At 34.0% G+C, this 27,349-nt stretch overlaps 1 protein-coding gene across 10 annotated transcripts in view; it reads left to right on the forward strand.

Moving 5' to 3' along the window:
* Cox15 (COX15 homolog, cytochrome c oxidase assembly protein) overlaps positions 1-27,349 on the forward strand; it is a 206,735-nt gene that overhangs the window by 33,524 nt on the left and 145,862 nt on the right. Inside the window, exons 2-4 of one of the 10 annotated variants that reach the window (XM_031929264.2) lie at positions 3,143-3,306; positions 3,396-3,465; positions 3,996-4,250. The gene's annotated coding sequence lies outside the window, so the exon portion shown is untranslated. 10 annotated transcript variants of the gene reach the window in all.

The following is a 27,349-nucleotide window of genomic DNA, read 5'->3' on the forward strand; positions in this document are numbered from 1 at the left end:
TTATTTGGTATTATTTATAATTTATAGTATGGAGGGAATATTCAGGGTAGATGAATAATTTATACATAAGATTATGGGAAGTTGTGAATAAATATTTGTACACAAAATAATTATTTGCCGATTTTTTTAAATTTTTTATATAATAATATAATATTAAATTACAGTATATTTGCTCTCTGCGTTTAACAGGGTTGAGACTGTCGTTGTTTTCTCAATATAATATTTATAATAATAACGCCCGCATTACAAATTAACTATAATTAATCACATACATTTAAATAATTAATTTATATAGAATAATATATAATTAGTTATCATGATACAGATTTCTAATAAAAAATAAATGGCGACATTTCAACCACAAAGCGTATACCTCTTTTGTGAAATTCAAGAGTCCTCTATAAGATATTCATATAAAGATTTGTAAGAAGCTAATTTTTAGCGATAAGTCAGCCAATATTCACAGTTTTCATATAATAGTATTATAATAATATGGTTTGGAATACTGATGCATGTATAACAATAAATACGTCAATTTGGTAACAATCTAATTTTGGCGATTACTTAGCCAATCTTCATACTATACATATAAATATATATCTTAATATTATTATGCTGATTTGAAATATTGATGTATGTATAACGATAAATATATAAATCTTACAACAATATAATTGTTACGATCATGCAATCAATCTTTATATAATTTATATTCAATGATATTAAGATTTGGTATATCTTTGTATATATAACGATAAATATATATTTTTTAACAATCTATCTTGTGGCGATTACTCAGCCAATTGTTATACTATATACAGGGTGAGTCATTTTAATCTTTAATCTCAATTATCTCGTTGGCAAAGCATGCCAGCGAAAAAAGTTTCGGGTAAAAGTTTTAGGATTTTTCCCTGGCTATCTGATGATGACCTTGACAATGTCATTGAGCATGACCTTCAAGGTCATGTGAAGGTCAAGTCGACTTTTTCTAATAGAAACCCCTACTTTTGGCACCAGAAATGGAAAGAGCGGGAAATTTTACGTTCGAACATGTGATTTTGGAAACAAATCATCTTTTGTGCGGAAATTACCTTTGACATCAGCCGAATCCAGGATGCACCATCGAGGAGGTTGTCAAAAGGATTTAGCATCCCATTTTTTGTTTTATTTTTTTTTATTTGTTTTTTTTTTGTTTTTTCCCTTTTTGTTATTTTTTTGGTATTTTTATGGAATGTTAACTGGAGTTAACCATTGATTAATTGTTCGAAGTTTCCGCCGTTTTGTTGGATGCAAAGATCAAGTCGAGCTCTGAATTGTCTTATGGTTCTAAGTAGAACATCTCGAGGGATTGCTACACAAGCTGTACGAATGCGTTCGATCATATTATCTCGCGTTGTTGGCCGTTGAGCATAAACAACATTCTTAAGATATCCCCATAAGTAAAAATCGGGAGGGGTTAAATCAGGTGAACGAGGGGGCCAGGCAACTGGGCCAACTCGCCCAATCCACCTGCCATTGTAGCGGGTGTTTAAATAATCACGAACAATGCGTGCATAATGTGGTGGTGCTCCATCTAATTGGATCCACATTCTTAGCCTTGTGGCTAGGTCTACATTTTCTAGTAATTCAGGTAAAATGTCTCGAAGTAATCTCAAAAAGTTTACCCCATTCACGTTCTCTTCAAAGAAATAAGGACCAATCAGATAGCCATTGATGATTCCACACCAGACCATAACACTCCAGCGGTGTTGATTGTCTATGGGCCTGAACCAATGAGGATTTTCATCTGACCAATAATGGCAATTATGTCTATTCAATTCTCCAGTGTTTCTGAATGTTGATTCATCTGAAAAAAGAACGTGCCTGAAAAAGTCTTGATCTTGTTGAATCATTCGTATTGCCCATCGACAAAAACGTACTTGCAAAATCATATCATTTGGAGTTAACTGTTGTGTTAATGTTATGTGATAAGGATGATATATTCTCGCTCTCAATATTCGGGATGCTGTTGATTGAGGTATATCTATTTCTCTTTCTATTTGTCGAGTACTAATGTGAGGATCAAGATGAATAATCGCTAGAATGGTAATAACACGAGGATCGTTTTCGTCGTATTCATGATGACGGCGTTGACGAACAAAAGCTCCATTTCGAGCTCTCTGAGTTAAGGTTTGAATAGTAACATTACTTGGGTGTCTTCTATTGGGATAGCGTTCAGCATAAAGTCTGGCAGCTGCTGCATAATTATTTCGACTTTCTCCCAAAATCATGATCATATCAACGATTTCGTTGGGACCATAATTAGCCATGATCAAAATCAAAATAATTTGTTACAGACCAGTAAACAGGGAAACAGATTTTTTTCAATAATAATTATCGATTTACAAGAAGTAAAAAACACGATTAAGCTTTTCTGCACTAATTTGCTATCTACATAACTGTTAAGAGTAGTTCACTCTCAAAAATTGACACTAATACAAAATAATGGAATGACTTAACTACATCGAGAATTTTGAAAATTGACACTAATACAAAATAATGGAATGACTTTGAAAATTTTTGAAAACTGAAAAAATTACGAAAATTTTAGAAAATATTGAAAATTTCTGGAAATATTGAAAATTTTTTCATTTTTGAACGCATGTCACTCTCTTTTCATTTATGGGGCTAAAAGTAGGGGTTTCCATTTCAAAAAATCAACTTGACCTTGAAATGTCCTTGAAGAACCTGTTTAACGACAGGGTCAAGATGACCATTCGTCAGCCGGGGAGAAAACTGAAAACTTTTGTGGGTAACATTTTCTCCTTGAATGCATTCGAGTTCAGCTAACCAGTTGTACTGTTATCGGCATGACCAATGACCTTGACCATTGAATTCAAGGTCAAGGCAAGGTCATATTCAAACGTAAAATTTCCCGCTCTTTCCATTTCTGGTGCCAAAAGTAGGGGTTTCTATTTGAAAAAATCGACTTGACCTTCAAATGACCTTGAAGGTCACGCTCAATGACATTGTCAAGGTCATCATCAGATAGCCAGGGAAAAATCCTAAAACTTTTATCCGAAACTTTTTTCGCTGGCATGCTTTGCCAACGAGATAATTGAGATTAAAGATTAAAATGACTCACCCTGTATATATATTTTAGATAAATTTAGTATTATGGAATGCGGATACAAAATTTGAGTATGAAGTGGGCGATGTCCTCGGAATTAAAAATTGCAGGATTGGACGATATTTGAGTAAAATTACGTTAAATAAAAACTCTACAACAATTATAAAGTTGGATACCACTTCAGAAGTGTCAAAAAGGTATAAAGTATAAAATTTTCATACATTAACATAAATATTCAAATCTTTACATTATTGTTAAATATATGTATTTATGTGATTTTTTATAGGTTGAAAGAACTTTTGGAAGTAAATTAAAGCTTATACTTTTGAATTGATGTTGGCGTTAGCATATCTCAAGTAATGTAACCTAAAATAATAATATAAGTTTATTGTTTAATTTTTAGTTTCTAAAAAAATGAAAATATTTTTCTAATAACATTTATACATGTGACTTTCTACTCTAATTTTTCCTAGACGTGCACTTTTTTCATAAAATTTTATAAATTGACCTTCTTTCTTTATCGTTTCTTTATATTCAATTCTATTGTCATATTTTTCCCTTTTGATAAAATTAATAATTTATAATTTATTGTTTACATGATAATAATCATTAATTTTACTATAATTTTAAAATCTATACAATGTTAGGAGTGGTAATCGAACTGTACACAGGTTTTTCATAGGCTATTAACAATTTTTCTGATATAAACTCATATATAAACTATCAACTTCAATCAATATATTAATATAATTATCTGTTGATTGTCATTTGATTTTTTTTAGTAGGGTGAATATTACTATATCTTATGATTTCCTTACTGAAACAAATCAGATGACAATCAACTGATTATATGCTAATTATAAGCTGATAATAAATATATCCGCAGCGACAAAACATTTATTGTCAACGTTCACGGCAAAGACACGACGGTTTCCATCGATAGGCTAAAACCTACCTATACCTTGGACGAAGGCGGCTTAAATCACTAACCGCTTTCGACGACACCAACACCGCCACTTCCGTTTGACACGCCTACCAAGCAAACACCGACACCACGAACATCCTAGAGGCAGACGAGCCAACAAGCACCCAGCCAGAACGAGAGGGCGCCACACTAGTCAACATCTCGACGGTCAGGGAGGTAAGTGCGCTTCGCGGACCGCTACCAAGCGGGATTTTCATGATGTTATATATTCAAAAAAACATATCTGTATTTTAACACAAGTTTATCCTGATTTCATTTTTGGCAAGGGAGTACTGTGGCTAAAATCATACGCTCACAGATAGTCACTAGCAACAACTCTGTAACTGAATAAAGACAAAGTCCATATCACAAGTTCGATCTTCAACGTTCATTTATTTTCTCACGCAGCTCGCACTCTGTACACCTTCGCAACTCCCAAAGATATGAGAAAGACACAACCAGTCATCAGAAATAGTATATAATACTAATTGTAAGTGTATAATAATAAATAGTCAAAAATGGAGGTATCGATATAATACGCGATGCACAGTCTTGAAGAATAAGAAAATAATAGTAAATATAACAAGTATAGGGATAAAGACGGATAAGCGTTTTGAAAAACGATAGAGACCAAGGATAAAGATTAAAGTCCCAAAGACACAAGGTAAGGTAGATAAAGTTAATACTTAGATAAAATTCAATTTGGAAAAAGACAATCAAAACGGTGATTTAGATAAAGATTAATTTATAAAAAGACAGATGTAGAACTGGATAGAAGACAAAAGAGCAAAAAAAATGTAAGGATCGCAATCGAGATTAAGTTATATAGAAGCTGTAATAAGCATAGACGTGGATGAAAAGTTAAAGGAAGACATATAGAAAGAGATCGATGACAGCGGTGATATCTGAAAAAAATAGATAAGGAAAGAAATCGGGATTGATATAAAGATAAATACGTTAATAAATAAATAAATAAATAATAAATAATTACATAATAAACTCGCAGATAATGTCAGAAATTAATAAAATATAATAATAATGATTATGATAATAGTAATAACAATAAATACAGATAGAGGTAGAAGAGAAAATAAATAAGCTGTGGATAGAAAAAGAAATTAGGATAAAGAAAGTTACATAGAATATAAATTTGTAGATTAGCGCATAGAGATAAGAATTGAAATCAAATGTTAAAGAAAACGATGAAGATAGAGGTAAAGTTGGATATACGAATAGAGATGGAGAAAGTAACAGACGGCACGGTGTAGTTAATAAATGTCTTAAATTAAAATAAAACGCAATAGGGAACGATACAGATCGGAAATTAGGAATACAGATAAAAAAAACCGCTGCCAATTCATTGGCACGTAGCTTCCTTCAACTTAATTTATAGTTCCAATAAGTAATATATTGTTATAATATACAGTATGTTAATGCTTTTTTAAATTTTTTATAAAAGGCAGCAAAATTACGCGTAAGGTTTGATTTAATACCAATTATCCATATATAAAAACAGTAAACATTTTTCTTGTACTATAAGACATTAAGGGTCGCGGCAGCGCCCCGATGGCAAGTATAAGTTTTATACATTGTGCCGTCGAGAGCGCGCCGCGACCTATTATATTTTAAATTTGATAAATAACCTATTTACGTTTTACGAATTCTGTAAATATTTTATTTGTTCTCCTGTTGATGTTTATGTATGAGTATATAATTTCAAAGATTTTCATAAGATCTTCCTAATTACCATATAATTTTGTTAAGAAAATTGCTCGTTTGTAAAATAATGAAGTTTGAAAATTAAGTTTGCGAAAAAAATTAATTTTTCGCCGCTCCGGTTCTCTTTTTTTTCTTTCAGTCAATTATATAGATATACATACGATTCTTTAATTATTACAAAGGCTACTTGATAGATATTACAAATATAATAGAATTTAAATCATATGTCCTGTTGACTCATCTGTTGTATTATAGACGTAAAGAAGCTTGATTGCTGTACACCCAACGGTAATAATTTTGAATAAAAAAAACGGCCGTGCCATGTCTTATCAGGTTAAATTAATTGATCAGCTAATGCGATAATCATTAAGGGCAAGCCCAGCTGAGCTGATCAAGCAGCAGATCAGTCAATATTCCAGTCAAAATTCAGCAGATATAGATAGCGAAGTCTTACTTATATACTAATTCAGACGCTAGCTACCTTTCTGTGTTTTTTTTTTAATTGTCCCCTGGATATTTCAACTCGATTTGGTTCTATTTATAGCGCTTATTGAAAATAACTTGGTTTTCCTCCTAGCAAATACTTTCTATGTTTGTTATTAACAATAATAACGGAAAATTCATGGTTTTTCAAAAACTACTGCACCTACAGAAAAATCATCGTGATTGAAAGTTGCTTGAAATATTGAAATGCATAAATTATCATCTGACGTATTTTCGCGTAGAAGCAGTTTTTGCAAATATGTAACTCCTAGCATCATGTCCTTAAAATTTTTTAACTGGATATTGTTGTAATTGAGCAACTTATTACAAATAATTTGGTTTTCCATCTGTCAAATACTTTTTTTGTTTATTATTAACAATAATAATGGTCAAAATGTGGTTTTTCAACAGTAACTTAAAAAATACTGCTCATTACGAAAAAAGTTATTAAAACTTGTTAAAGACAAAGTGCATAAAGTATTATCTAAAGCATTTTAGTGCAGGTGTAGTAGATTTTGCAAAAATCAAACCTAAACTTTTAACTATGCTATGTTGTAATTCAAATTGAATTTTTCTTTAAACATTTCTTTATAAGTTTATTTGAAACTCATTAAAAGGTCATGAAATCAATTCAAAAAAACACTTTTTACAAGGTAAAATGTTGGCAACTATAAGTTTTGTACCTCTCCTCACCATTCTGTATCTTAGTATTATAATCATGATTTCTCCTCTAAAAAGTTATGCAATCCTTAAAGAAATTGTTTAATGTTTATAGCTTACAAAAGTTTTTTTTGTATTTTTATCAATTTACGCTAATTAATGTAGTGAATTCAGTTTTTAAAATGTCAAGTGTTAAAAATCAACACACTGACAAAAATCATTACTTACAAGAAGAACAATCAATCTCACTATAACTTCAAGGTAAAAATCTGCTTTGTGTTCTATGATTCTATCACATCTAATCTGAATGTGCTAAAACTAATCCAAATCATCTTGTGCAAAAAAAATGAGCAAAATCATAAATAAAAAAATCAATAAAATTCCTCCTAAGTATATAGAAGAATCATTTAAACATAAAGCGGGTTTTTATCTTATATAAAAAATAAGAAGGTTGTACTTTTCAAAATTATTCTTTTAATGCTTACTTGCCGTCTTGTCCCTATATAAAAAAGTCATGACCGGATGAAGTGAAGCCAAGAATGCGTCAATATGATTGGCTCATGTAGTGCGCATGCGTCAAAAGTATCGTTAGAATTTTTTGATTTGTTTTTAATTTCTAAAATTGATTCTAATATTAAAAATGTAATATAATACTATAATACATATCAAATTATAATTTGTGTATTTATAATATTCTAGAGATATTCTACTCTCGAGACTATTCTATTCTCGAGACATAACCTTAAAATTTTAAAAGGAAGTTGGCGACGAAACCGCGGCAATTTTGAAATTTATATGAGCGCGAAATGAATCATATATTGTAAAGTTTGATATATTTCCGTCATAGAAAAAAAATATCAATCAAGTATTTATATTCCATTTAATAAGTTAATGAAATTATAGTCTACTACATAGTCTACGATGTGTATAGTGTAAATCATATGCATACTTACTAAAAACAACTTATTGACACTGTACAAACTCTACACAAAAATAACCCTACACGCAACACAAAATAATTATACATAAGAAATAACTGCACGGAAAATTCTATACAGATATTTACTGCACGGAAATTCCCTACACACATTTTCGGTAATTTTACTACACCGCGAAACTCTACACAATCATATAACCTATTGTTATACATTGTTGATGATTTTGCTCATTTTTTTGCACAAGATGATTTAGATTAGTTTTAGCACATTCAGATTAGATGTGATAGAATCATAGAACACAAAGCAGATTTTCACCTTGAAGTTATAGTGAGATTGATTGTTCTTCTTGTAAGTAATGATTTTTGTCAGTGTGTTGATTTTTAACACTTGACATTTTAAAAACTGAATTCACTACATTAATTAGCGTATATTGATAAAAATACAGAAAAACTTTTGTAAACTACAAACATTAGACAATTTCTTTTAGGATTGCATAACTTTTTAGAGGAGAAATCATGATTATAATACTAAGATACAAAATGATAAGGATAGGTACAAAACTTATATTTGCCAACATTTTACCTTGTAAAAGGTGTTTTTTTAAATATGGAACACTAAAACGTGATGATTCTGTCTTGGCACAATGCTTTCTAGACGACTAAAATTATTTTATTAGAAATTTTATAGAAAGTCTACCTTTTCCCAATGTAAATTTAAAGAAGTTTGCTAAGTTTTATAAGGCCACTATTGTCAAAATTAGAAAAATTATTTTTTCTCGAAGAATCATAAAACATAAATGCATGTCAAATTTTATTACTATTTACCACGTGGTTCCAGAAATACGACGGTATACACACACACAGCCATCCGCACGGACATTTTCTAAAAACACACGATTCGAACTCCAAACACCTTAAAATACGTTTCTATGAAGTTTTAGCGAAACTGAAAATTTTACTATTACAAAGCCTCCCCTAGGAGGAAGCAATAAAGTAAGATTCTAAAGCTCGGATTTTGATTTAAATTGATCAAATATAAAATGTAAGAACATGGTGAATTCTATGTGTGTAATTTATATTAAATTAAAAATAAGATATAGATTTATCAAAGATAAAGCATTCTTGTTAATTATTTTTACAGTTATTTATAAATTAAAAATTTAATTTTGGGGGTTGGTGAGCGGAGCGAACAGGGGGAGCCCCACTAGTGTGTGTGTGTGTGTATATATATATATATATATATATATATATATATATATATATATATATATATATATATATATATATATATATATATATATATATATATATATATATATATATATATATATATATATATATATATATATATATATATTATATATATATATATATATATATATATATATATATATATATATATATATATATATATATATATATATATATATATATATACACATATATATATGTATAATAAATATTGATTTAAAATTTATGATTAGGAACAAAAGATTCTATAGAAATATTAGGATTTACTGATTTACGCGAACAGTGGTGTCAGATCAAAGAAATGATTGTATTATTGCAAGGTTATGATCACTTGCTTTGGTATAACTTTCAAAGCTTCCGAATATATCTAACAGGTGTGCTACTTTTGCCTTCACTTGCGAATACTTCAAATGGGATCAATTACCATATTATGGCGCGTTTTTCAAAGTTACAACTATGTCAGATTAGAACGTTACGTGATTATGACTTACCTTTAATTGACGAAACTATTGAGATTTTCAATTACTCTAATGATTGCAAAACTACTCAATTAGCACCTCCGTATGATTCAAACATTATTCACTCACTGAAGGGGATGTCGGAGCAAAAGCTTTGCAAATCCTCTACGGAGTATTTTGTATTTCCAAACTTCTAGAAAAACAGAAAGTCCGATCGAATTTTTCTTTCGGTAGAACGATTCATTAAACTTAACACTACGGTGCTACAGACTTGGTTTTCATTTGCAAGCTTTATTTAAAAAGTTGTATGTAAAATTAGATTTTAAGGTTGGCGCTGCAATAGCATGAGTACGACGAAGAACGCGTAAACATCTGTTCGTATTTCCATGATTTTAGAAAATCAAAAAGTCCGATCGAATTTTTCTTTCGGTAGAACGATTTATTAAACTTAACACTACGGCGCTACAGACTCGGTTTTTCATTTGCAAACTTTATTAAAAAAGGTTATGTAATAGAAAAACAGCAATACATTCTAATGAAAAAGATTAATTTTTGTGGATGGCCCCGGAGGATCAGAAAATAAGTTATTTACACAATATATTAATTTCATATCTGAATTATCATCAAATTTCAGTTATATCTGTAACTTGGACTGGTATAGCCGCAAATTTGGTACGTAAGTCCTAATTTAAATTATGGAAAATTTTTAAAAACAATAAAAGTATTAAAATATGCGTTTGATGCTATTGATAAATTATTTAAAGATTTGCATAATTTAGTAGAACCATTTGGAGGAATAGTACTCGTATTATCAGGAGATTTTTGTCATATATTACCTGTTGTACGACGTTCAAGTCGAGTTCAAATTCTAGAATCATGTGTCAAAAAAAGTTCAACATGGAATAAATTTAAAATTATGAAATTAATTGATAATATTAGAGTTACAAATAATGATCAATTGTTTAAATCTTGGTTATTAAACGAAGGCAAACAATAAATTGCACACTTAAATTTGAAAAAGAAAAGCACGTAACTTTAATATCCAATGATTTGTTATCTAGAGGAAATTTAATATATGAAAGTTTCAGAAATAAGATTTATCCAAATGAGAAAACATTATATCAAAAAGTAATATTAGCACCAAATAATATTGATGTTTTAGAAATTAACGACAAAATATAAGATCAATTGGAAGGACAAAGTCATACATATTTAAGTATTGATTCAGTAAACACAAAAAAAATAAAGATATGTTTAATTCATACTCTCTGCCTAGTGCGCATGCGCAGTAACGTCGATAAACGTGTTTTTTTGATTTTATTTTTTTCTGAAGTCCCTATAGGATAAAAATTTTTTTAAAAATTCACATTGGTGTATTTTTATGTCATGAATAACTGCAATTTTTTTGGGATTACATAACCTCAAATATCGGATCTAAAAAAATTATTAAAGTTTTCAATCGATATTTTGACCCCCTTGTTTTTGAGGTGCAACTTTTTAAGTAGACTTTTTTTGTGTACTTTTTCCCGTTCTTTACGATGGCACTAACGTTTTTTCCTTAAAAATGGTGGCACAACTCGATTTGAGCCAAAAACTGATTTTTTTGCCATTTTTTCACGTTTTTAGCTGGTTATGTTACAATTTAGTTACTAAAGTGACTCCTTTTGAGTAGTTTTGCATATCTTCCCATGAAAACATAATCAAATGAAATATTTTGTTCGCTCCAAGCCGTATTTTTTATATTATCTTACGTTTTCAATGATGGTCTTATCAGAATTTGAGGTAATAAAGGGTTTCTCTCTATATATAAAAAGAATATCGCCGCTGTCAGTGTCTGCTTTTCTCTTTAACCTAAAAATGCCCTCATTTGAGTGATTTAACGCCGAAAAAGGCCATTTTTGGTACCATGTAACCCAAAACTAACCTAAAAATGTCATAATGCAAGGGTTTTCACGCAAAAAAGCCTGTTTTTAGCTAAACATAGCCTTGAAATCGATCGTTTGAGGGTACTTTTGGCGTCTTGTGGTCTTAAAAAGGCCATATTTGGCTTATCTGCCTCTACTTAATTGATTATTCAAAATCTATTGACAGTAATAATTATCAGGTAAAAAGGAATTGAAGTTAAGTATGTTCAATTCGTACAAAGTATAATTTATTATCTTCATAGGCTATTTAAAATAAATTATGGAACGTATACAAGTAGCTTTTTAAAAATAACGAATGTTCACAATAGAAAAAATGATTCACTCATCATTGTCACTATCTTCATCAATACACACTTCAATTTGATCATTAAGAAACATTTTAGACAGAATTTCAGCTGGTCGTATGATTTTTGATAAATATCTTCCATGTGAAAGATAATAGATTATGGCAGCAATATGCGCACAACATCCTATAGTACGGTTACCGTTAGCACAATCACAACAGTGTCTTAAGATGCTAGAATAACCAATACCATTTGGTTTATACTCAACGAAACATTTGTATTGTTTTCTGTTAATATGCCTGGATTGAACTTCAAGTTTGAGAATATTGTTAGTCTCTTTTGAATATCCAATCTTCAAATTATTATCTGCGTCAAGCATTTCCGATAAGTAAGATATTGTCTGTTTAAGCTGATATGTTCCTGTAAACAGAATTTTCAAATCTTTTATTGTTAATTCAGGAAAGTCTGGTAAATCATCCGAAGTTATTATTTTAAATGGTAGTTTCCGACGACTCCATCTTTTGTCTGCTACTAAAACTGCTAATGTATTTTCAACATTTTTTCTAGATTGCATAGCACTAAATATTTCATCTTGCATGTCTTCATCAGAATCTAGGCGTTTGCCAAACAAGTTATTTAAGTAGCAAGAAATTTTACAATAAGATCCAGTATTTTTCACCATTTTATTATCAAGTTTGTGATCTAATAACCTATATTTTTTCTTTTGAACTCCGTGCACTGCTTCAACAACCCATCGCAGTTTTGTCGTGAATATTGTTTCATTTGATTCTTGCGTAGAAAGTTGAGATTTTGAACCTTTGAGTGCAGGCATCACAACAATATAACCCATATTTTCTAATTTTTGTTTAATGTCCCTGAAACCTCTATCCAGTATAAAAATGTCCCCTTGGCGAAGAAGTTTCTGTAAAATATTCTGCTTCTCTTCCAATATTTCAATCAGTATTGTAGCATCATTTTTATTTGCAAGATATGGACCTAACTGGTCAACAACATAACCATTAGTAGTACATATAGTAAATGGTTTAGTCAGAGGAACTTTTTTTTGGCCTGAATAAGATTTTCTTTGGTACTCGTTATTAGAGCTTTTTTCATGCCTTATATAAGTACCATCAGCAATCAAAATAAGTTGTTTACCAGGATGTAATTTCTTTGCCATATTAGAAGTTTGATTTTCAATCAATTCATTTCTGTCTACATTTTCTAATCCAAAGTGTTTTGGTAGTAAATCTTTTTCGAAAGATAATAATACTGATTGACAAAAACGAGATACTTGTTGTTCGCTTTCAATGTCAAATATTGTAGAGATGAGCGAGTTAGAATTCCCAGCGCGCATTTTGAATAAAAATACGACAATGGCTTGTGTCGCTGTCCTTACACAGGAATTCTTCAGAGAAGTGAGTTGATCTTTAAGATAATTAATATTTTCCCACGTTAATCCCGTAAAAACTTTCAATTTTTTTTCAGGCATGGAAAATTCAGCTACTGTATCTAATAAAGTTTCGTCTGCTTTCATTGATAATTGACTCAAAAATTGTAGTAATTCATCAATATATACCGTACTTGTAGTGGAAAAAATATTAATTTTATTTAGTTCATCTTCATAAAATCTTTTTTTAATTAAATGTGTGCAACAGCATCTATTGCCATGTGGAATAAAAACATTCATTTTACTATAAACTTGAATTCGGGCCTCTAAAGGAACTAATATATTATTAGTCTGTTTTTGGTACCCACAAACAAAGCAATATTTATGTGCCGCAATCGTCCTTTGAATAAGTAATTCCGTGGTTGCTCGTACTTTTTGTTCCTTTATTGTGTATACAGATGATTGTGTACTTTCCTGAGATGATGAAGTGACAGTTAGCTGAGAAAATGATTCAGAAACATTTGAATCTTGAGACGAAGCAGTTGCTGGAACATTAACCTTTTTAGGTTTAGAGCTTGATATGTATTTGGCTAATCGCTTTCTACATGAATCACAAATTACATCATGGATGTAAATATCTTTATTTGATAATTGTTTAGCATATTCGATTTCAACTTCAGATTCGATTTCCTTTTCTCGACCAATTGATTTTCTAATATAAATATTACACATGGCACATCTTCGATCATCGCGTTTCCTGATGTTATCTGACTCTTCATTACTATTAGATGCCATATTTATTTAACCATTAGACAAGAAGATCACTTCTGAAATAATAAAATATAAATATTTTACAATACATTTAAAAATGCTGTTAGTTAGTTTTTAAAAATCTAAAAAAATTGTTTGCCTTTTTTTAAATTAAAAACTAGAATGAATAATAAATATTACAAAAATATTATAATCTAAGTTCTTGTATAATCCAGTTTTCTCAGTAGCTTTACATGAAAAGTAAAAAAATAATATTGCCTAGTAAAAGTGAAATAAGTTGTATTTCATTTATAAGTTTTTTAAGCAAATAATTTTTTTTTGTCATAAAAACTGTATTGAAGTGCTTGCACCTAGTGATTTTATAAAATCAACAAACCTTTGAAATTATTATATTCAATTTGTTTTTTTGTAAAAATATGTTCTTGTATCTAGACATGAATAATAGTGTATTTTAAAATAAATAAATAATGTTGTTTTTAATGATGTTTCATATACGTATGTGTTTAAAGCATAGGTTAGCTTGTGTTTACTTTATTCATTTTACATTTTTTTAACTTAAAAGTTAATTGACAATTAATAAGTTCGCATCCTATTAGTTCTATTTTTCATTTTTATTATTTCTCATGTATTGTTTTTATGTAAAACCAAATATTTTTTCTCATCTCATAATAATTAACTATAGTAAAAATCACATCATATATAGTCATATGCAGATATTTATGTGCATTTTTTATTAATTTGACAGTATTTTATACATAAACAAATTAATTATTGTTCAAGACTTTCTATATTTTATCCTTCCCCTTACGTAGTCTTCTCCCGTACCCGTATTCACTAACCCGCGCCCGGGCACCCAAATGGCTGCGGTTTTTTCGCCGTTTGACACCCAAAAGGGTGGGTCTAGGTTCTTGTATTGTTCGCTGATCAATAGGACATCCACTTTCTGCTTCCTCACGTGTTGGGTTAGCAGATCATGTGCGAGCCTACTTCTGTGCAGGTTTCCATGGAGTATCCTCGCCATTATCTTTGGATCTTGCTTGCGTTTAGGGCCGTCCGGAAGACTACGCACGCTCCGGTGCCGGGAGTGTGCATCGTCCTATCCTCAGGCGTCTTGTCGTCTTTGCAAAGAAAAAACTTTATCTGTTGGGTCGGCACATTGCATGCCCCCGCTCTATGTCCACCCGCACCACACTTCCAACAGCTAGTGCTCCTGTCAGGGTCTTTGCATTTGGCTTTCACGTGCCCGTAGCCAAGGCAACGGTAGCATCGCGTGACGCTCGCTCGCACCCGCACTCGGCAGTTTACCCAGCCGATGCGAATCTTTCCCTTTTTGAGCAGTGCGACGGCCTTGGTCTGGTCCAATTCGACCACCGCCATCCTCTGCTCTCTCGTGTTTGTATCAAACAGATGGACTTTGGCATCTTCTTTGCCGCAGCCTGTTGCGGCTGTGATAGCACTGTTCACCTCTTCCTTCGTCGTAAGTCCATCGATGTCTCTGATCTCTAGTATTGTCTTGGAGATCTTGCCCTTAATTGTGCCTGCTTGTCCGATTGCCTCTTGGATGGCCTTTTGAAATAACTTCATTTCGTCATTGCTTTTGCCCACCCCGACCAGAACGCCGCCTTCTCTTATTTTGCGAACAAACTTAACCACCGTGTTTAGCTCTTTCGGCTTTACCTGTGCCTTCATCTGAGACAAAATGTCAGCATAGGTCTTGCCACACTCTGGCTTTATCAGAATGGCGTCCGTCCTCTGACGTGAAGCCTTCTCTTCTCTCTTCTTTGGTTGGATCTTCTCTGGCTTTACATTCTGTTTATTTTTAGCCTTCCTGCCAGCAGCTACTTCCCATTGTGTCTGACCAAGAGAAGTCTGGCCGTTCCCCTCGCTGTCCCTACTTGTCGAGGGAGCACTTACACCCTTCTTGTCTTTTTTGGCGGGGGTACCGTCGCCTCCGACAGATGATGCCCGTACCCTCTTCTTCGATTTTACCGTGTTTTTTGAGGCTTTGCATTGTCCTCACTAGATTGTTTGGGGGACTACCTCTTCGCGACATCTTCCATCTGGTCAAGAAGCGTGAAAGCTTCGATCATCATGGATCCTATTAAGGGTAAGCCTTCTTTGATCTTAACATTCACGCCCTTTTGCTTTTCCAGGGTTTTGGTCATTTCCCTGTCCGTTTCTCGCACATCCCGTAGCTTGTATCGCAGGCTGGCGTGGGCTTGTAGCCAATCCCTTATGGTCTGGCTCTCTTCTCCTACCGGTGCGTTCTTGTCATACCGGTATGCTGCAGCACTCATGGCGCTGCCTATACTGGTACTGCTGCTTCATTTGTGGATTGGATATCCACCGTCTTGTGTTGTTGGTACCCTTAAGGTTTCAACTTCCAGGTACTCCTGTGCGTTTTCCCCGAGTTAGTTTGTGGTTCCCATATTATAAGCATTTTTCTTCATTCTGGCATGTGTCCGATCCCCTAGATCCCCCCGTCTATGGGGGCAGCTGACATGGCCCCAACACATGACAGTAGGCGGTGCTAGACTGGGTACATCATGTCAGGGTATAGCACGCGCTATCGCACTAGCCCACCTCCACTCTCTCGAGCCTCCTACCCCGAACACAGGTGCTCGGCTCTCTAGAGAGTATCCGGCGGATGTCACACAATAACACGCACTCGCTGGAGCCGGTTGACCGAAAATAGCTAGGTAACCGGCCTCCCGTCTTGCTGTCAGCGGGAGCCAAAGATGGTTCGGGTCACTTCGGCACGCAACCGTAGGTCTTAGAAAGACCGTTAGATCGCCTCTCCATCTAGGATCTCCTTTTGGCGAGCACTCCCCTATCCGCCACCCGGAAGACGCGCCACATACGGGGTGTCAGGCTTCATCGCGTGGGATTATTACAACTATTAAATTTATATTTAACTCTAATTATATTTTAATAGATTAACAGTTAAATTTAGTTTAATAAAAATTTAGGTAATTATATTTATTTACTCATTGTTATATCGAAAGAATGACAGTTTCAACCCTATCAAACCTAAAGTGTATTATAAATAATCTAATAAACTCGGATTAAAATCTAATTTTTTCTCGGACTATATTCTCACATACACAGACACATACACAAACACGGACGCACACGCACGCATGCACACAGAGACGAAATCAAAAATAAAATTTTCACTTCCAGTAGACGATGTCCAGGTGTCAAAATCACCTTCCGAATGACGAGACATGGTCTATGATACAACGCACTGAGTATACAACGATTTTCCAAAATAAAATTTCACTTGCAGTAGATCATGTCCAGGTGTCAAAATCACCTCCCGGATGACGAGAAATGGTCTAGGATACAACGCACTAAGTATGCAACAAATATACAAAAAAAAATGTTTACTTCCAGTAGATGATGTCTAGGTGTCAGGATGATCCTGAAGTTAATCCATTATAAATGTAGTATACATGATATATGATGCTACCTTCCAAGTTATACAAAGTTTAACCACAAAAAAACCTCGTTTATACTCATAAATATATTATCAGCGTCAGAATTCCAAGAAGACTAAAATTCCAAGAAGTCCAGAAAAACCCGGAAAGTGCAAAATTTAATCTTTACATTAAATTATCACAATATTGGCGCACAAAAAAAAGAATAAAACGGTAGAAATGTTCTTAGATGTTAGGACTAATGTGACAGTTAAAAAAATTTTTATTAGAATTGGAGGGATTTAAATAAATTGAACTGGAAATGACGTTTTGGACATAAATTTAAGCAAATTATGTACATATATATCAAAAATCAGCAGCGGGCGCTTTTCAATTTTTTTGGCCGCTAGTCTGAAAAAGTTACTTTAGTCCCGCTTCATAGGCCAGAAAAACGCGAAAATCGTGCTTGTATTACAAAAAAACTCTTTTGTAATGCATGCACGATTTTCGCGTTTTTCGTTCCTATTAAGCGGGCATAACTTATATTAACTTAACCTGCTGGTCACTTTTTTTGCAAATTGACGAAATTTTGCTGTAAACTGCAAATTTTGAGTCTGCAAGGATTTTCAAAATTTTGAAAATTCTTGAAATTTTAAGGATTTAAATAAATATTAATACTTGTGGTAATTAATGAAAATGTTAATAAACAATAATACTATTATTTCTAAATTTTTATGGCTGTGTAGTGGCCGTGTAAAAAAATAGCCAATTGATTTTCGCTTTGTAGCCATGAAAAACGTAAATATCCATACGTGCGTCACAAAAACTATGGTGTGCACCAAGTGCCAAGCGGGCTTTTTGACCTCGTGTGGATATTGCAGTACTAAAAAAGCCTACTTTACGCTCTTGGTATACAATAGGAGTGTGCGAGTCAAAAGTCAAGCTTTACATTTGTTTACGACATTATGGTGCAAATAAATAAACCAAAGTCATAATAATATATTATAAGTGTTTAGATTTTAAGTTGACATATGGATTGAAAAGATTCAATAGATTACAAAAGCAAAAAAATGTTGATAGCTTAAAAAATCAGTCCAAATAACGAATCAAGTTATTTTTTAGGCAAAAGCTCGAAAAAAACTCGAAAAAGTACTCGAAGCTTTCAGTAACATATCACCGTTACGAAACAGTGAAAACCCATAGCATTCGTTAGATATGTGTAAAAACTCGACAATCCTGGTATTTAAGTAGATTTTTAACATCCCAGATTTATTTTGCAATCAAAACAAAAAAGTTCGAGTTCGACTTGCACATCCCTAGTATACAATATACTATTAGGTTTTTGTTAATAGAAGGGTGAATTTTCTCATCTTCATTGACTTTTTTCATGTGTAACGGAGCTCTTTTTTGGGAGTAAAACTCGGCAATCTTGACCGGATCACAATCCTTCGGTGTGACGGAAAACCCTCGAGTATCTTGAGCAGCGTACGCACGCGAACGAGAAGGCTGTTACTAGGTGCCACTGCACCGAGTCGCAAAGCTGTAGTCGCTGCTGCTGATGACGTAATACAGATAAAAGGGTTCAGCTCTACTTAGTCGCAGTAGCCATTCTCGGTAGGCGTGCACCACACGCTCTGTGCTGGTGGTGTTGATGGCTCACTCGCAGAAGCCGACGTCCTCTCGTTCGGTCGCTGATCGACAGGCCGGGCCGTCCTTCCCTATGGTAGCAGAAGTTGGCCGGGACGTCTTCTTCTCGATATCACACACCCTCACTCTCTCGCAAGCTATCGGTTGTCACTTGATGTAGTCAGTCTCCCACACGATAGCTGACGTGTTCGCAACTATGGCCGGAAGCTATCTATCCGTCCATCGGACCGCGACTTATACGCAAAGCCCCGAATCTCGTCTCGCGCTTGCGCAACGTCGCGTTTCAACGATGCGCGAATCTATCCGATTTCGCACCTCGTTAAACATGTATTTTAGTTGTATTATTTAAATTGATTTCAAAATGATTGCGAGCTTTTTTAATATCATGAACTACTTGTCATCAGTTGTAAAAGGCATTTTGAAATAATACTGTTCTCGACAATTTTTTACATTATACTTCCATGACAATCCTCCATGGTATCTATGTAAGAATTCACAAAAAAGTCTTTATATTTGCACTGTAAACTAGAATACTTGTAACTCACTTGTCAAATCTTGTACTTGATAGCAATAAACAAGGAGAAATTTGATGTCTTACCCACAGTCCTTTTGCCTATAACATACACAAAACACAAAGAATCAATTCTTATAAATTTACAATCATAAGACATTATATAATCAGAAATTACTGTTATCTGACAATTAAAACTTAGTGAACGCTATACAAACAAGGCACAGCATTAAAAATGTAATGGTAGTAGCAGGTATTTAATCTGCAATATTTATATTAAGTCAAGTTTATTGATACTGACTATAAAATTTGATCAGCTGACCAGGTAGCGCAGCTGATCTCGTAGATAGAACCGACGGAACAGTTGGAACATGGAATATGGACCATCTGAAATATCTGTGCTACTACTGCCAAAAAATTAATTTATTCATAACTTGATATTTATAACAATTTATGCAATTCTAACTATATTTATGGAACCGGCAATTAAATTGAAAACGATTCGCGGTGGTTTCAATATATTTAGTAATAATTGTCACGTCCAAATAGTATTTTTTTACAATTTCCGCGGCCAAACGTTTTTGATTTTTCATACAGTCATATTATATTATATATATTATTTAATGATCCTAATACATTAATTAGCATAACATATTATTATTGATATAATTATTATAATAATAATAATAATTATTATTATTGTTGTTGTCATTATTATCATCCTCGTAGCGCTACGCAGACCCAGGGAGCACCACAGCCTCCACTTGGAATTATTTCGCATAGAACAAATCCCGTAGCGCTACACATGCCCTCGTAGCGCTTCCTCTCGCTACACATGCCCCTTTTTCGCCCCCCCCCCCCTGCTCTATGCAGTGCTACATATACCATCGTAGTGCTTCTACTCTATACGTAGCGCTAGGGGGTGTACTTGTTTTTCCGAACGATAGTACCCGCATCCGGGTATTATCGTACGGCTGCCCGCTACATCTCGCTACGCGGATACTTATTTATTATTATTATTATTATTATTAATGTTTCACTTACTTCTAGAGCCTCTGGGTCTTTAAAATTTTTTTCCAACACTTTCCAAACGATGAACTGATCGACTGTCGGCTCTTGTGATTCGTTCCACAGGTAAATACATTTCTGCATGTACGCAGATAGTGCCGTTTCCAATCTTTCGAGTGAGTTGATCTTTATTACGGGGATCAGGAAGTCACGACATGTCTGCATTATCTTTTCGGTATCTTTTTCATATTTCGATGAAGGCTCGTTATCATCTTCGTTATCATCCTGTTCCTCTTTCACCGCTCCCGCTGACTTTCCCCCCTTCTTCTTGCTCGCCGTTGTGCTGCCCGTCCCCTTTATCATTCTGATGCGCAACCTAAACAAATAAAGACAAATAAAATTAATCAATCATAATATTATAAGTAATGAAAATAGTTTTATAAATTTTAGCTAATTACCAGTGTTTGCGTAAAATTTTTAAAAACATTTCGTTGAAGCCACGGTCGGCTGTCAAATTTTTCTGATCGTACACCGTGGTAGAATCTGGGATCTTTAGCAGACAACATTGGAAATCTTGCAAACTTGTTCTTGTCTTCCGGTAGGCCGTGTATTCTAGTGTCCTCGTATACGGGAAGTCTTCCTCTTTTAAAAATTTGTTCAAGATGGGATTTATGTTCTCTGTCATTTCCAGTCCATTTACTTTTTCCTCGGATAGATAAAGTTGGCATTCCGATGGATCCCCCTGAGGGGAGGCACACATTTTTGTACCGCTACGTAGCTCTGAATATCGCGTCGTAGTTATGAATATCGCTACGAAGATGTGTGGTGCGACCGGGGGGAGGGGGAGGCGTACGTAGTGAAGCTCGTACATCTACCTCTGTATCGGTACACAGAAGGTATATCGCGCGAGCGATAGATGTACGGCATAGGCGATCAAAACAAATAATCGAGTAACTACGGTCGGCGCGGGATTTCACGATTAGAATATACATTGACGGCTGTCGCCGCTCGGGTTTGTTTACAGCTTTGCCACTACGAAGGTCATATCGCGCAAGGGGAGATGAACGTCGCACGACCAAAACAAAATAAACACGAGAAGAGTTCCGAGAAGCGGGCCCCGGCGCGTGCCGCCGGTGTGTTTGGGCGCGCGCGTGTGTGCGTGTGTGTGCGTGTGTGATATATTTTCTCAAAAAAACTTACGTTGTTATTAATATGTTCCACTGCGTGACTGGGCTAAGGAGGAACCACGGCATCCCCATGAAGCCGACCACGTCGTTGAAATTCTGTTCCATGCACCGCCAATCGCCCGTCCATCTGTCGAATCCAGCCATCGTTACCATCGCCTTCACAAACTCCTTGTTGCCGAAATTCAGAATCTCCGTTGTTCTGTCTTTGTTCACCTTCGCTCGGTGTTCCTCCACCTTTATGTAGCACGCTAGCCAGATGCGGTACAGGTGATGGGGCCTTGTTATTGTTAGATTTTCGTGTGTTAACAATACGGACTTTTGTCCTGGGTCGGGGGCTTGTTGGAGTGCCTCCTCCAATTCCGACACTCGCCTTCCACGTCGACGCCATGGGGTTGTAGTCACATAAGAAAATCAGTATCACTTCACTGTAACTGCTCTCCTTCGAGCTCCGCGGACTACTGAGCAGCAGCTTTCCGGGCGATCTAGCCTCTCTCGACGCGCTCCCCTCTCTACTCGAGTCCGTGCTGGTCGACTCGTAGCGCGCCGCCGTGGCCGCCGCGGGCATCCGTCGGTAAAATAGACGCCTACTACTACTATCTCGGCGCTTTTCAATCCATTTATACCCGTCGTGAGATGCCGCTCTACGTAGCGCTACGGGGCACATTCGTAGCGGTACATTAGAGATTTTTTTCCTTCGCGTTTTTGTGGGGAGGAGACGACGACGACGACAACGACGACAACGACGACGACGACGAAGGCGTTGACGACTAGTGATATTTGGTCACTGTGGTCATGGACTACTGCCTCGAAATTGAACGAGTAATATGATTTTCTTGAAATGTGACATCTTGCTTGTAGCTCGCAATGCTCGTTGTCGAAGCGGAAATAAGTATGGTTCGATTCGTGTACTTTATCGTGGATTTTGCAGTACTTTGTATTCGACATTAATATGTGATACCTGTAAGCTTAGCGACTGTTTTTATTCGTTTTCTCTTTATCTCCGCGATTATAATCGTACAGTTTTACTGACATAATTTTAGCAATGTTGTTGGGCTGCGTCGACCACGAGAAGTACCCGTCGAGGGATTTTTTTTAAAAACGCGACATCCTTTCCGTTTACGTAGGGGGAAGCGTAGTAACAGTCCAAATCCATCGATATGTAATTTGTACCGGTTTTTACTGAACTCGCGTTATTTGATGGCCCTGCTTTAACCGCCTGCTTGTCGCCGCCGCCGCCCCCGCCCTTCACCTCTGATTTTCTCTTCAAATTGTCCGTGACATCGTTTTGTCGCCTTTTTATCTCTAATGTTATCCCGTCGGGGCCGGGATGCATCACTAACGTTCGCGGTGATAATGCTAATGAGAGCAGACTGAATCTAAATAATTCGTACTCCGTCAAATCCCCGTCAAACCTGGCGATGATAGAACATTCTCTTTGTGGCCGAAGTTTTCTATTTTCGTTCTCCCGGTCGCGATATTTCGTGCTACCCATTGTTCTAAAATTTTGATTTTTTGTGTACACGCCCCAGTCGATGAAACCGGGAAATTTATCGTCGTTAGTCGTTGTTTCTGAATTATTTTTGACTTTGTCGTCCATTTTTGTAATCTGGAAAACCTCCCTCTCCTCCCCTGATATTATATTTGAAAAGTCTACAGACGTCGTATTCCCCTTGTAGATGTATTCGTTGAAAGCTCGTTTGAAGGGTTCTATAAAGCATAACCTGAGCGTTTCCGTGGAGGAGAAAATCAACTCCATTCCCTCCATCGTCTTAAAGCGTATTATCAAGTGTTTGGAGTATTTTTGGTCGGTGCTGGAGTCAAGGATGAGCACTTGAACCCCTGCATCGTGCCTAGCATATTGTTTTTTGAATATTGGTATAGTGTGTTGGCTGAATAAAATCACACACTTAATAAATTTTACGAGGTGTTCGTCGTTGAAGCGCCAACGTGCGCTATCCTCATCAAATGTGTCTCTCATCTTATTTATCTCCAGATCGAAGTATAATGCACATTTTCCATGGATTATCTGAAAATAAAATTATTATTAATTCGTCGTATATAACGATGAATAATAATAATAATAATAATAATTATGCAGCTGAAAGCGATAGTAAGCAATTGTGGGGGGGTTATATTGGGTGTGGCGCGATACGAATCTCGCGCGAGAGGGGCGTGACGCTAGGCGTATTTATGGGGACGTAGTGTTCTCTCGTGTAGCTAGGGGGCGTACTTCCAATTTTGCGTACGATAATACCCGGATGCCGCCTCCGTTGCGCTACACGGATCCACGTACGCCTATGCGGACCTCCGTAAGACTATAGCTTCAACTTTTGTTTATTTATTTCTGATAAAACGCACCCCCACCTATGTACTACGACTAAATGTATGACTCATTTTTGGAAGCGACGCGTGTGTGACTGTAGTGTGTTGGCAGTATACGTGCGACATTGCGCTCGATTTTCATGTTGTATACAAATAAGAATTTCCGAGAGGACGGTGGCAGGGCACATTCCGCGTCCGATGACAAACGATTGTCCTTGAGATTTATTTATAGTCATTGCGAATCCTAATCTAAATGGAAATTCTTCGTACCATGGTAAATGGAACCTTTTTAATTGAAGGACCCAAATCAATTCGGGGTATTAAAATAATTTTACTTTTAGAGGTACCAGTAATAATTTCAGCTTTAACAGCATAAGATCGTAATTCTTGTATCATTAATCTAGTTCCATTACATAAACCACCATTAAAATTTAAATTTCTCAATAAAATTACAATCGCATCATCTTTTAATGTTAATTTATGAGGAGGAAGCCCATTGGGTGTTAATGAATGCACAAATCTATTGATATTGATTTGAGCCAAAAGTTTTGTAGTTTTTTGACCCAAAAATCAGTTTTTTCTACGTCAAAAATGCTCAAAAGCTTTTTTTTTAAGTTGGTGTATCGAACTTTGTTCATGTTAGATTGATTAAAACATTTACCATTAATTTTTTGGCTTTAGTCGAAACCAAGTGCGCAAGAAACTTTTGCAAGTAATTCCATTATTTAACAGTTTTTTGCATTATTTCATTAAGAAATTTATAAAAATTGCCAAAAATTTAAGTATCTTTCTCTTTTTTTATACGAAATATGGGTACAATATTTGAGAAAATATTGCAATGAAATAAAAAAGTTGAAAAAGTTGAAATATTTTGTAGAACCCTACCTTAAATTTATTTCATATTAAAGTTTATTTGACACATGATTCTAGAATTTGAGCTCGACTTTCACGTCGTACAACAAGTGATATTTGACGAAAATCTCCTGATAATACGACTACTACTCCTCCAAATGTTTCTACTGAATTATGCAAATCTTTAAATAATTTATCAATAGCATCAAACGCATATTTTTATACATTTATTGTTTTTAGAAATTTTCCATAATTTGAATTAGGACTTTCATTACTTGTTGATAATTCTGATAAACTTAATGGTAATTTAAATGTTGTATGAACTGTTTTACCTCCATGTAACAAATTTGCGGCTATACCAGTCCAAGCTACAGATATAACTGTAATTTGATGATAATTAAGATTTGAAATTAATATATTGTGTAAATAACTTTTTTTCTGATCCTCCGGGACCATCCACAAAAATTAATTTTTAATTTTTTTCATTAGAATGTATTGCTTTAATAACCTCGTTAAAAATATTACGTTGTCTCTTACTAAGTGAATGAATGATGTTCGAATCATATGAAGGTGCTAATGGAGTAGTTTCGCAATCATTAGAGTAATTGAAAATTTGAATAGCTTCGTCAATTAAAGGTAAATCATAATCACGTAACATTATTTCACGTGAAATTAAAATATTATTAATTTTCGTTAAACAAGTTTGTTCTGCAATTTTATCATTTAATTTAGGATCATAAAAATAAGTTTTAAGTTTATTGTATAGTTCTTTAGCATTGCAAGGTTGATGAAATATTAAAATAAAAGAATATAACTGAATTAATGCATTTGTGAATAGATCATTTATAGCTTCCTGTAAACATGTATCCCATTCCTTATCCGATGATATTAAATGTAAAGCTAATGCTGTTTCATAAAATAAAGAATCTACGATACCTTTTACAGTTCGTATATTCTCAAATGATGTGGCACCTTTTACATGTAATAACAACATACGTTAGTCAAATAATTCACGTTTTTTGGGATCAATAAAATACTGATTAACTACTGATTAACTGATCAACTAAATAATGATTGGGAATTTAAATATATAATAAATCTCGTGCTAAAGAATTAATTTTGTTTAATTCAAACCAAGCTGTTAATGTAGTATTCACATTACGATCTGTTTAATTCTGTTTCAGATCCTTGTTTAAAATATACAAATTGTTCATTTTCTAAATGGACCGCTAATCGATAAATTACGTAGGATTGATCTTATAATTTAAATTCTAATAATCCATACATTGCTTCGGTCGGACATACGTACCGCGTAGCTAAATATTGTTCTGTTTCATCGTAATTTAAAACATTAGTGATCTCATTTGAATTATTAGATGTAATATCAGACTCATTATTTAAATCATTCTCTTTTCTAAAACTTACTAAAGCGGAATCGGGACCTTTATATAAATATTTAAACAAATATTAATTGATTTTACAGTGCTGCATATCTCGACATTAATATGACAATTAAATTTTAGCAATAAATAAGGATTATATGACACTACAAATTGATTATTAGTAATTATTATTATTTGTAATTTATTCCAGAACGTAGCTACTTTAAGGTGAAAAACTCGAGCTACTAAATCAGGTCTATCTAATGTATTTTCATTCTCATTTGCATTTTATACAATTTTAATCCATTTAGGATTACAAGTCCTAGTAACAAATAAATCGGGTATTCTAAATGTTTGGACGACTGTCATTGCGTCTATATGATTTTGTTGCAAAGAATGCGGACTTCCAATAAATGTTGATGGTAAAATAACTATTTTTCCAATGTTGACATTAATTAATTGAGCTTTATATGTTACATAATCCATTAATCAACGATACGTTTCAGTTCTTAATTTAGCTTGCTAATTTCTAATATAAAATAATCTCGTTCCTTCAACTTTACACCATGAATCGACTATAAATTGTTGAGTTAGTTTACCGAAATTTAAACAAGGATTAAATTCATTTCGTACACTTAAAGGAAAGGAATAATAAAGCAACGCTGTAACTTGGGTTTTATTTTTAATTTCACTTTCATAATTAGGTTGCCATCCTCCTTGTCCGAAAGAAAAAATTAAAGGATATATCATAGGATCAATATGTTTATTTATAATTTGAATATTTCAGAATTTTCTCTTTCCTCACCTACAAAAACTACTGCAACTTCATTATATGATGGAAGTTCAAAGGTTTTATTATTAGAATAATTTTGTCGTGTAATAAGCATTTTAACTTCTCTAGGTATTTCATTGGCATTTCGAGCACGTTTTAATTCTTCTTCCTCAACTTCATGCATCATTGTGTATGCTTTAGCATAAGGATATATTTTACGTAAGATATTGTCAATTTCATTTAGTAATTTTATGTTGCATTTTACATCTGTTAATAACCGAATTTCATTTGCTATTTCATT

The sequence above is a fragment of the Nasonia vitripennis genome (genome assembly GCF_009193385.2).
Source record: "Nasonia vitripennis strain AsymCx chromosome 1 unlocalized genomic scaffold, Nvit_psr_1.1 chr1_random0002, whole genome shotgun sequence".
Lineage (NCBI taxonomy): Eukaryota > Metazoa > Arthropoda > Insecta > Hymenoptera > Pteromalidae > Nasonia > Nasonia vitripennis.